The 13127-nt window shown below is 38.3% G+C and overlaps 1 long non-coding RNA gene across 1 annotated transcript in view; it reads left to right on the top strand.

Annotated features, from left to right (window-relative positions):
• LOC308194597 overlaps nt 1-11444 on the top strand; it is a 32423-nt gene extending 20979 nt beyond the window's left edge. The window contains exons 6-7 of the long non-coding RNA XR_013950705.1: nt 105-5981; nt 9984-11444. This is a non-coding gene — a long non-coding RNA (uncharacterized lncRNA). The remainder of the gene's footprint in view (nt 1-104; nt 5982-9983) is intronic.
• The last annotated feature ends 1683 nt before the right edge of the window (nt 11445-13127 follow it).

The following is a 13127-nucleotide window of genomic DNA, read 5'->3' on the forward strand; positions in this document are numbered from 1 at the left end:
ATCATTTTGGGTTTTAAGTAGCCATTCTGTAGTTCAGTACAATGCTGTTTACAATGTCTATATGTGAAAGCAGGGAAAACAGGAAAGTTGTATTGTGTTTGCAGATAAGTCCGTTGTGACCTTGTGGTATAAAATCAAGGAGCACAAGGTGACCCGACCCTTTGTTGTAGGAAGACAGTGGTGAGATACAAAGTGCCTGGACCTCTCTCTCACTGTCAATGGAGAGAAGAAGAAAGATCTGAAGATGAACTAGCATGTTCAGTGTCTGCTGCTTACTTTTCCATGTTTTTGTAGTTGGTTGTCTACTTTGCCTACAACACAAAATGCAGAAAAGTACTGTTTCCCAGAGCTGGTGTATGTGAGGTGCATATCTAGCATTATCATCATCACTTGCAAAAAAACCTGGAAACACCAACACCTTGTAGCGGTACCTCTCTGAAGCTAAGCTTTCCACCAAGGTTTAGTTTGAGTGCAGTTGTAGTGACAGTATGGCTGGTGAAAGTTTATGTAGTAACTGCTGAATGCTTACTTAAGCCAGCAAAGCAGTATACCACAGTAGGTATCTCTACTTGAAAATCCAGAAGCAAAATGTCAGGTTCATTTACCTTAACCTGGTAGGAATGCTTTCTAAACCTAGGCATCCATAGAATTCATCTGGAAGTTATGCTTATGCAAGCTGCAAAATATTTCCCAATGATGATGAGGCTTAATCACATCACAGGTGAGGCAGTCATGGCTCGGAGCCCATATGCACAAGTCCTGGCATACCTTTACTGGTTTCTGCAACTAGCAGAACAGCTTGAAGACACCTCAGAAGCTGCTGACTGAGTCTTCTTGGGATGTCAGTTTTGGTCCCAGTACCCACAGTGTTAGAGTTGGAGGACTGAAGCAACAGCAGAGGAGAAAGAGGTAGCGCTAAGCAGAAGAGACAACAGAAGCCCTGTTTAGGTTGGTAAAGAATGTAGAAGAGTCAGAAAGGGAAAGGAGATGGGCTGAAGGATAGGGTGCTGGGGAGTAGGATGAGAGGAAGCACAGAACACTGCCAAATTTATTGAGTAAATCTTCACAACAAAACCAAAATGCATGTTTCATAGTGTTTGTTGAAATCATTTTCTGCTCCCTGAGAGTTGCTGTGTTTGTGCAGAGAGAAGGCCGTACCAGGGATAGCCAAGTTCTCAGTTGTCCAAACAATTTGAGAAGTTTCAAATTGTCCTTTTAACAGCATGTTTCTGTGGTTTCTTATAAAACATTGAGCACAGTGACATTGTATCACTAAAAACAAATGTACAGTCAGGCATAAAGCTGGAGGGTTAGTTACAGTTCTGGTTTATCAAGAACAACAATACTTTTACCAGAGCTGAGAGAACTGAAATACTCTAGCACTTGGATACATGGTAATTAATGGCTCCTTAATAAGTACTTGTTGAAAGGCTGACGTACTGGGTGTTCCCAGTAAATAACTGAAAGACATATTGCTGGTGTGGCAGAAACTTGGGTCTGAATTCATAGCTGAATTCTTTCTTTACATCCTCGGTTCCTTAGCAAATGTAGTTGTCCCGTGCCTTGCTAGTGTTCGTGTGCATAGTTAACTGTGCCTAACAGAGGATAAAATGATAATGCAGAGGCCTTCTTTATCCTACATGCCAGTATCCGAAGTGTTTTGGAAGTACAGATTTTCTCTCTAACACACTGATGTGAATGTGTGTGCTGTACTTGTGCTTTTTAGAGCCTGGGTTGGGATTAACTTCTTAAAATCAGTTGTAAAAATAAATCAGTGCTCCCCTTCAGAGGCACTCATATGCTGGATTCTAACTTTTATAGCATGGTTACTGGCTAACCAGGGATAGCTTTCTGTGGATTAGAAACTGTGCCATGCCTAACCACAGTGTCAATGAGATACATTAGCTCTTGCCCCAGCAAAGGTGGAATAACTGTTTTTGTGTATGTTTAAATTAAAAAAGAAACCTAACATTTGATGTCTATACTAGTAAAAATAAATAAATAATATGATAGCAATCTGTCTATCTTTACCCCGATTTCTGTTACAGTTCTGCCCCATATACAGTTTTATGTCTCTGAAGTAACTTTAGTATACCATATGGAGTCTCAGGTTGTTGTAGTCAACAAGTTCCATTTCTACTGTCATAAACCTTGCGTAGTTCCATGTTTGTGCAAATTGCATGTACAATTTTGGAATAAAAGCATCCACATTGATCTTAGATCTCTTTGTATTAGACCAAGTCTTTCTGCTTTGAATCTTGAAATTTTCAAGTAGCTGCCAATGATCTAATGTGGCTCTGACCTAAGAAGCATGCGGTGCTGTTGCTGGCAGCAATGTGCCAGTTCCTTATAATGCCAATTTTCTACACTTAAGCTCTGCCCAAACAGGCAAAGCTCTGATTCAGAGTAGGATGACAGCACTGGGATTTTTAGGGTGACTTTTGAGAAGCATCATCTCTATGGTTTGGTAGGCTACATGCACAGGTCTCCTGATAATGTATACATATAATCTCCTGATAATATAACTCTTTTAGTGTAAGCTGAATAATCAGGGATAGCATCAATTGGTGTGTTAAAAATAGATAAAGTTGGCTGAGAATGCATGAAGTAAGTTCTTAGTCTTTCTCCCTGACTATGGCAACCACACTCTGAGCATTTCTACATATATGTGATCAAGAAAATGAGTTAATAAGCTGACATACAAAAGGATTTAAATGGGTACTACCTTTTCTTGCTTAAGTTTATCCCAAACTCACTGAGGACTGCTCTCATGCTAGTGTTCTGAAAATGTGTGAACAGAGAGGGGGAGGGAGAAGGAAGAATAATTTGTCCTTCCGCTTTGCGTGCTGCTTACGCATGGAATCCTCAACGTTTAAGTGCAATGAACTGTAATAAAACTCAGTTTTGCAAGTGGATTGTCTTTAGCTTTGATAGCAGCTTCAAAGGAGTCCTACCTGGTGATGCAGCACTGACGGCTGTAGGGTCACAGCTGTTAAACAATGGAAACCAAACAGCACTTGCAATTCCAGAAGAACATGAAGGGTCAGATATTGGAGGGTGGAGGGGCTGGACATCATTTAGGGGAAAGACTATAGGTCTGTTGCCTTAAGCCAGACTTGGAGTTGCAAGTAATCCACACAGCATGATTTGGGTAGCTTGAATAATGTGGTCTGTTGTAAGCTGGAAGATGATGAAGGGATATCCTTCTAGGTTTTCTGGTAAATTTCTGGTAAATATTTGGCTGTGCTTAATTTCAAATGATTTTTTTTTCTTATTTATGTTCTAGCTTCTGTAAAAGTGCCTGCAACTACTGGCAGCCAGCATAGTTTAGAGCAGCCTGTGGCAGTTTCAGGACTGTGAAAACACAAAAGGGGTTTAACACCTTTGCATCCTCCAGATCCTTCCATGCTTTGCATGAGCTGGCTTTCTGACTTTCAGCCAAGTCTTCATCTCTCTGCAACTGCCTGTTTGCTGGGAATGCTGCCAAACGCCAGCACCTGTCAGAGCAGAACAAACTGCATGGGCACAACCCATGCTGTTGATCAGTAGGGCACTGGGATTCAAGGATGGGGGCAGGCCAAGAGGACAGCTGTGAATCTCCTCCTCTTGACAGGAGCTGTGCCATGTAGTCCCTGATGACACCGTGGGTTTGTTGTAACTGGACTAAAAGGCAATGCCCTAACAAAGCAAACAAATGACTTATAGATTAAAGGAAAAATGCAATAGAGTCATGAGCCATCACTGCATGAAATGTTGGATTTCATACCATTTGCTGAGGAAAAAGTGACAATGCTATTTAAGGTAACATCACATCGATTTTCTCAGGGCAATTCTAGTTTCCTGCTCAGAAACACATTTGTTTATTGGATCTTTCATTGATGTATGCCCCTGACTTTCCTCTCTGTCCCTTTTTCTTCTTTTTAGAAGACTGCCAATGACTGCAGTGTCCATATCTGTGCCAGTCCTCTATCTGTGCATCTCTTAGAAATGATGAAACTGATTTCAGCCCTTATACTGCAACTCTGGCCCTTTGTTTTCTAAACAATTTTATTTCTCTTTATAAATTAAAGAGAGAGAGAGAGAAAGCACCTCTTCCTCATCTTGTCCTTATAAGATGAGCTAGAAATCCTGTCACTTCTGAAGACAGGAAGAGTTTTTCTTTGGTTTTAGTGAGGCAAAAACTTACTCTGTTCAGGGTTATAAACAGCTAGGAAAATAGTGTGAGAAGAATATTGATTACTGTAAGCAAACACAGGGCTATAGCTTGTTAAAAGCTAAACACACATTGATAGGATTTGGGGAACCTGGTTATAATGTAGCCATTCCCAGGCATAGTCATGTACTAGTGTAGACTGTGAGGAGTTTACGTTCATCTCCAGCCACCTTGTTGCTGTATGTATTATTTTGTGATTTAAAATATAAATACTCTTCCCCACTTTTTAACAGAATAATTGGCATCCCTGTGAGAGCTGTGCCTTTTTACATTACTGTCTTCTTTTCCTCAGTTGGTATAAAAAAGTAAATTAGGTCTTGTGAGTGTTACATTTCATGTATCTTTAAAACTTGGTACTTCATAGGTCTAGAATTCCTCTTCAACCAAGGCAGCCACATGAGCCACTAATGTAATGCCATCCATTTATGTTAAAAACAACTAAAACCAGTAAATAGCTTTTTTTTTTTTTTTAAAAGTATGATCCAGGTTCAGATACTGCTCTAAAAATTTGCCAGAATCCAGAAAAGCAGTGCTGGAGTCCATGGCTTTGCAGTGCAGATCAGGAGTGATGAAGTTTTCTTGCAAAGTTCCCTTCCTCCAACTTCTTTTGATGTCTATTCGGCTTTTTTGCTTCCATTGTTTAACTTTGTTGGTCTGACAACCAGCAAAGCTGATCTGCTTCTGAATGATGCTGTTCTCTAAAGAAGGAATAACGAGGAATCTTTCCTGGCAGCAGTTTGAAAGGGATTCATACAAATGTCGTTAGTGATATCAAATTAAAATAATATAAAATCTGAAGTTTCAATTCAGGAATGCAAAATGATTTTAAAACTAGAGCAATTGATCATTTCTAAGAACTAACATAAATGTTCATGGTAGTTTCCTGATGGAAATTTATTTTGGATAAATCATTTGGAATCATTTCGGTTGTTTAACAGTCTTTTTTGAGTATTGGCAGTTGTTTTCATGTGTATGGAAATAACTTCACATTTAATATTAAGTTATTCTATTCCTTGAATCTGGTGGCAGGAGATGAAGATTCTTCTCTCTATTTTAACATTATGGCCAAATCCTGTGTGCTTCTGATTTGTGTACGGGAACCATTTCCTTGCCAGATATTTCATAATCAAGAGTCAAGCAAGTCCTATCACTTCCTTAAAAAGGCTAAAAGGGAAATTGTGTGAAATGTGCAATTGAATATAAGAACCTTTGCCTGGCAACATTAGTAACCATTGCACTTGAATAGTGTTAGGGCAGGTGTTAGTCATTGCATTCTTCTGTCACAAGGCTAACACCTCTTTCCTATGCTTGTAAGTGCTATCAAAGTGTCTCAGAAGTCTAATTTCTTTTTCTTAATATAAACAACAGAGTAACTTTCAGCTTTCAGTCCGCTCACCAGAAAGCTCCATAACAAAGTATGGACAAAGAGCTGGAGACAAGGGACCCAGGAATGGCTGTCCTTGGATGACCTCCTTAGTGTCCTCTCCTTTGGCTTTTATCAAAGGGGGGTGGCATAAGGCACTAAGAACAACTTATTTGTCTAGTTGCATCTTCCTCCGCCCCTTGTACTCTCAGGACAAGGAGGTTTTGTTTGCATTTCAAACACTCTCATGTTACTACTGAGTCAAGGACAGAGAGGGGAAGTTTTACGTTATAAACAGCAAGGCAAATAGTATGCCTGAGAAGATATTGAGATGCAAGTATAAGTACATAGTCACAATATTTATGTAGCTGACATTGTGACAGAATCTCTTCTCTATAAACAAAGGTATGTATACTGATCACTAAATGATCTGCGTTTTGTTTGTTTTTGATCACTTAGGTATAAGTGAATCCGTTTTGAACTTGTGTTGTACATTTATTAACTGGTCTTGAATTATAGCATTTTTTCATCACAACAAAATCTTTTAAACATCTCAGTGAAGAAAAACTATGATGCTAAATGCCAAAAAAAAATATCTCCTACAGTTTGAGGCATTGCACGTTTGGCATTGTATGGCAGCGTAAGGGTTTAGGCCTCGGAAATTCTTAAAATGTCATAAAATTGGTAATTTTACAATGCAAAACTCGTGTTTTCTTGGGTCTTTAATGATATATTGTGAGGTACTTTAACAATATTGATCGAAGTCTCTAAAAGTTTACAACATATAAGTGCTAGAAGATATATAAGGAAATTAATCTGTTCATAATAATGCTCTCTGTACATTTTAACACCATGTACTACCTTATTCTACTGAGCTTACCAGCCCAGAGCTGACATCTATAATGGGCGCTGTAGGAATAATTTGTCTGGTCTTGCCCTCTTAAACACTTCTGTTTGGGAGCTTCTGATGTTACTGGTCTATATAACATCATTTTAGATTTCTAAAATACTATCTGAGAGGTTGAGACTCTGTATTATTATATTTCTTACTGCAGTAGGTATGTTGGAGATGCTAAAAGCATGAAAAAGTTAAAACGTAGGACCACATTTGAGATCCATTATTTAATTTTTGATTCCTCTTGCAATGTAGTTAGAGATTCCTCTTCCCTGTGTCCTCCCACCCCTAAATAGAAATAGTAATCTCATGCTTTCCAAGTCCTTCCCTTCCTATTCCTTCCATGCTGTGAAATCCAGAGATCATGTTCTAATGCTCTGCTTCAGCTGGTCTGTGGAAGAAACCTTGTTTGGCCTTTTGGCAGTTGCTGCTTGACCTGTTAACAGCTATTTCAGTTACGTATCAGCTTTTCCTCATATCAAATCCTTTGCCTGTCATTTATTTCACAGGTGTCAGTGATGAATGTTTCCCTACAAAAGAGATCAGCTATAAGTCTGGAACTGTTATAGAGAGGCATCTCTTGCCAGTTAAGTGATGTGTTGCTGGAAATAGGAGGTTCTAATGCTTCTTCCACATTATTGTTGATTCTATTGTCAACCAATATTTAACCTCGCTTCCTCATCCACAAGCAACAAAACTACAGCACGTCCTTAAATAACAGGGTTTTCTGTGTCCTGAGGTGATTTTTTTAAATTATTTTTTTTAAAAACAATCTTGGTAAGGTGCTTGACGTACTTCTCAAATTTGGGGCTTACTCTTTCTGTTTCTCTCATTTAGCAATTTAATCCTATGCACTGCCTTGCCCTTGTTGAATAGTGTTTCTACAATGCTCTCCTACAGAGTAGGAGAAAGGGTGTGTGAAGTAGGAGCGAAAAGTGGATTCCATTCATTTATTTGTATTTAAATAATTGAACTTAATTATTTCTAAGTTGCCCTTTCCCAATCTGTAAATATGAATTTTGCCTTTACCCCCACAGAGGTTTTGGGAAGATCAGCTCATTAAACTCAGTGTTCTTGAGATTCTTGGATGAAGGTCACATTTGAGGTGTCTGCTGCTGTTAAACTATTACTTCATTTGCCCTTTTGTGAGGTCTGAAACTGTGTTTACTTACAGGGATTAGATGGTGAATCTTTCCTTCCCAAAGAATCATAAGCAACAGCCAGCAGCTATGTTAGGAATTTCGACGACTCTGGTGTCAAGCAGTAAACTGATAATTGTTTACTTATGAAGCTTTCTCACTGGTTGTACTGTGCTCTTCTGCCTTGCGGTGGTCTACACCCACCCCACAAAATGAACCATAGCTAGGGCAGTTGCATAAGGCTATTTTTAAAATTAGGTTCTCTTACACCTATGGGTATTTGCTCATGAAGTTCTTCCTGTATATGTGCTAAAAAATTCTTCACCACCCTTTGAATCTTATCATCAGTTCACACTGGTATAATTCGACAGCTATACAGGTGGATATAGAGAGGCCATTTCCTCATCTATTGCAATTTACTGTCTGCTTCTAAAGTCTGGATCTGGGAAACATGCTGTATGCACACATTTGCCTTACAAGCTGGAAGCAGGCTGACCTAAACTCTTACGTTTTTCCTCTCTGCTGGATTTGCTTGAGAGGTTGCCTTTTGTAGGCCCAGCAAATAGTGTGGGACTCTCTTGATTCTCCACTTATAAATTGTGATTCTAATTCATCCTCTGTTCTGCTTTGCCAGGGAGACTCTTTTCTGATTTCTACCAGAATAGCATAAATTGACACAATGGACTTACTGTATTTGGTCTTCAAAGACCTTTGAAAGTATTAAATAACTGTAAATCCTCTACATGGTTTTAGGGTTAGAATAAGGAACCAACATGTGAATTGAGTTGTAAAATTATCAATTATTGAACGCTTCTTCAGCCATCTTCCCTAGAGTTGCAAATCCCCGAGACTTTCCCCACTTTTTTTTTTAATTTATTTTTTAAATGTGTAACTTGCTCAGGAAATGTTCTCTACCAGATGTTTGTATTGTGTTATCCTTTAGCCACATTAACACTCTCTGTTCCACAGCAGGTAGTGAATATACTTTGAAGGCTGTGGTGGTGTTTTTGTTTGTTTGTGGTGCCTTAGTTTTTTTAAGGTTTGAGTTTCTCATTTCCATGTTTGAGTTTTGATAAACAAAACCAATGGTTCCATGGAGACCCACATGCTGTAACACCCATCTCTAGCACTAAAAACTCTTTAAAACAAGTGTGCCATGACAAAGTTACAAGTGACATTATAAATTCTGACCTAAACCGTAAGCATTGGTGGGGTGTAGAACAAGCTGGTACATAAGTAAAATCTATTTATTGATTTACACATATGACTGTAACAGGCATTTGCTCTGTGCTTCTGTTCAAATTGCTGAAGGAAAACCTAGTGTGAGCATTATCCTTTGGCAGGGCTTACTCCTCTCCAGTGATTTCTTGCACGCGGGCCTAGGCTCAGTTAAATCCCTGAAGTCAGATGCATTCATGCCCTAAGAGAAAGCATACAGGACATGAAAAACAGTAAGAGCTCTACGAGTTTCACTGAGATGTGTATATTTGCCCTTAAGGGACTAGCATTTTGAAATAATGGCAGTATATGAGTTACTAATAGCTTTCAGGTTCCTGAGATAACTTTTCAAAAAAATATGCAAATTCTATTTACAATAATACAGAGTATAATTATCTTATCTTTTCTTTACTAGATACTGCAGACACCAGGTTTCAAGAGTTGTGCATAGCCTATGAGTGTCCTTGTACCTCTGGCTGTGTATGTTAAAGACTTAACCTATAAATTATCTAGTTGTGGAATATTCTAAATACCTCTCGTGTTTACGTACACTTGTATTTAGTGAAATGAGCATGGAAATGGATTCTGCCATTGTGTGAACTAAGTCCGTAGTAATTCATACACATAATGCTTCAGATTTGAATAACCTAAAGGTGAAATAGGAACTGCCTGGGGTTGATTCAGTGTGTTCCTTCTATGGTATTAGAGGCTTCACCTTGGCATGTGTGAAATCCAAAATTAGATCCAAAACGTATACCTACTGTTATATCTAAGAGTTTGTACCCCTTCCTGTTTCACTTTATAACATCTTGGCTAACGTACCTGAATATTTTGACCATCAATATGAGTATTCAATGCTGTTTTGTTCTTACCTAGCCTCAAAGGCATTCTGTGGCTTTGAATTCTACAGAGCAATTATGAGTCGTTTGCTAATACTTTTCAACAACACTTGTTTTCATGCCAGGCAGGATTCAGGCTTCAAATATTAATCCAGGCTAGAAATACTTATTACAAGTTCCTGAAAACACAAGGAGTTCAAAAGTTGTCATGAAAAACATGCAACTCTGGTGCTCTCTTGTGATAATGTTGCTGGTCTTGCAACAGCATGATATAAAATATCTTTCAAGTGATGGTAATGCACTTTGTTACTTGCAGATATCTACACTTAGACGCTAAAGTATATTCAGGATGCAGTTATAACTTGGATGCTTTCTGCTCTCCAGCAATATACCCCAAGTAGGTGGACTAAAATTTGATTGAGAGCCATATCTCAAATTTTAAAACGGAAGTTGTTTGGGGGATTATTATATGAACAGATTAAAGCATCATGCTTTTAAGTATATTTTGAATTTAAATTTGGCATTGTGACAGTACATACTTAAGAATTCATCCAGGCTTGAGTGTTGTCATCTGTTAATCAAAACTTTAAAAATTTCGGTGTTAGGCAAGTGTGTGGAAGAGAACTAAGTGCCTGGAGGCAGAAAAGGCCTGATTTCTATATGATAAAGTACTGCATCCCAAACTAAGAAAGCGTTAGCTGCAACTGTAATTTTCCTCTGAATTAACATCTCCTCTACCCTCCAGCACCTTTTTTTCTCTCTCCCATATTGCTAGCTTAAAAATAAGGCTGGATTCAACACGTGTTTGCCAGTCTCAAGTGCCTGTACAGCACCTGTTCTGGAGACAAGCGAAGCATACTGACATAGTTTGCAAACTCAACAGAGATGAGTTTTCATATTTTCAGAAAGAACTCTCTTATTCAAGCATGTTTAGCAGCTGTACTTACAAGAAATGAAGGAAGGGACAAGTGTGTTGAAGGTCACTGGTCTAGAAAAGTTTCCAGAACAAATGGTTTTCCTCCCAGGTCCTGTAATGGAAACTGGTAACACTGTTATGGTCCCTCTTCAGAAACCCTACTAACTTTTTCCACCGTACAGAATTGTGAGGGGGAAAAAAAATCTAAACGATTCTTGCAGCTGCTTTAGCATTGCTCTCTCACAGGGTTAATTTTGATCCCTGCAGGATCCAGCCTGTAAAATACAACGCCAGCATGTTGTGTCTCAGACATCCTGCTGACACTACTCTGCTTATCTAATCGTACTAATATTGACATATGACTGCTTCTCCTTTATTCTGTGGTAACCCTTGTTCTTTAGATACATACAATTCAGTGCAGATATGTTAATGTAATCTGGACTTGTAGCTTTTAGTCATGTACTGCCCCTCCCTGGGGTCCTTTGGTGAATTTAAAGGCCTTCAGCGGGTAAGACATGTTCCTACTAGACATGTTCCTACAAAACGTGAACACATGAAAACTTTCCTACAAAACATCATTGATTTTAACACTTTATAGTTTTTTGATTTTTTTAACCTAATTTTAGAATAATAGAGAACTTAAATTTAAAATTATTTTTAAAAGACTTGGGGGAACTAGCTGAAATATTTGTTTGAATTTGTAAATGTAAAAATTCTTTCTTATAATGACGGTTCAGAATAAGTTGAAGAGCTGTAAGTTGAAAAAAAAAAAAATCCAAACTTCTGAACTTCTTTTCTTACAAAATGTTTAACTGATAAGAATGTGTAGTGGCTTTTTGCTTCAAAAAAAAAAAATAAAAATACCGTTTAAGACCTCTATTTTTTCAGAAGATGGCTCTTCTGGCACAGATCATTTGGGCAATGCAACGCATTGTCACGGTGAACAGTGCTCTCTTTTAAGAATGTTTATTACTTCCTATATTTTTGTGCACACATCTTGGGTGCTTTGAGTCATGATGTGCAGCTGCTATAGGCTGGCTCAGCTCTTCAGGCACTGTCTCACTTCTTACTGTCTGAAGCTGTAGCCCAACAGCTACTGGATTTGTAAGTTAGAGGTCTGTGCCTACCAGCTGAAAATGAGAGATGGCACTTGGCCAAAACATTAGGCTCAAAAAAACTTCGAGCTTTGACACTAGAAATATTATCTATTATTCTATTCTTATATCTCCATACTATCAAATAGTCATGACCCTATGCAAACAAGTTGGGAACAGATAATATATCTCAAGTGTCAGTGGAATTTTATTAAGCTCAGTTTTCCAACGAACAGCTGTGGACTGAAGATCGTTTCGTCTGTATATCTCTACTAAAAAGAACTCATTCTGGTTGTGGTTAAAGATCCTTAAATATCTCTATATATTGATATTTGAAAATAAAAGCAGTAAAGCTTTTCATCTTATGTGGTTTATTACAGAGATGTTGTTTCTGAAGATACTTGCTTAAGCAATATTTAATCTCAGGGAGGATGTATCCTACCTCTCTCTCATCAGAAGCAGGGTATTCTACAGTTTTGCAGAGAGAGAGCTAATAAGCTGGCTATAGTGGAAGGCTGTAAAACGGGTAATGCCTCTAGCTGGGTGAAATATATTGCGTAAACCTAATCTGTTGTATGAGCTAAGCTTCTCAGGGTGGTAAACAATATAGAAATGTTACCGATAGTGCAGCCTCACCAAAGAAGCAAGTTATGATTGATTTACCCTAGCAATACCGTTATACCTCTCATAGTTTGAGGTCATCATGCCTCAGACACTTGTAATTCACTATTAAACCATTAAATTACAGAATCAAAATCTGCAAATCTTGAGACCCCAGTTTTCCCTTTGAATTCATTTTCAGTACTTGCAAGAGCCCAGAATTCAGGAGGAAGATTCCTGAGCTGGCAGTATTGAAAACTATCTGAGCATCTACCTTAGCATGCTATTAAGCTGTGATGCACTGGAAGTTATGATACAGTTGCTGTGAGTATTGTAGTCTGCCTAGCCAAGTTAAAAAATGAACAAAGAGAGCTGCTGCGAGTTCACTTACACAGTAAAGAGAAATATGTTGGGGGGGTGGGAGGGGGGGAATGTGTTTGAGGTGTCAGTCTAATATTTTTACACACCTACTTAGATACTTTCCCCTAGAAATATCTATTTGCTATACATCATTTCATTCACGAGTGTGTAATTACAGGTTATCATTTTTAATCCTATTAAAGTAGTTAATCCAACAAAGAGTTGGGAGAAAAAGCATGCAAATAGTAAGAATGCAAGGGATGGGTGTGTCAGTCTTACTTGCCAAAATACAGGGTTATGATATGATTGTTATTTTCAAATAGATAATTTCAATTAGTTTGAATGAAGGTAGATGCAGAGGGTGCCTCTGACTTTGAGATAAGTAAATAACAAAATTACAAATCATTCTGGCTGTGATGTAAGTAGCTACAGTTTCACCGAATTCCTTAAGGGAAACCCAATTCAGGGAGGGTATGGCCCTTCAGGAGAT

Source organism: Anser brachyrhynchus (assembly GCF_964034855.1).
Source record: "Anser brachyrhynchus genome assembly, chromosome: 4".
In the NCBI taxonomy this organism is placed as follows: domain Eukaryota; kingdom Metazoa; phylum Chordata; class Aves; order Anseriformes; family Anatidae; genus Anser; species Anser brachyrhynchus.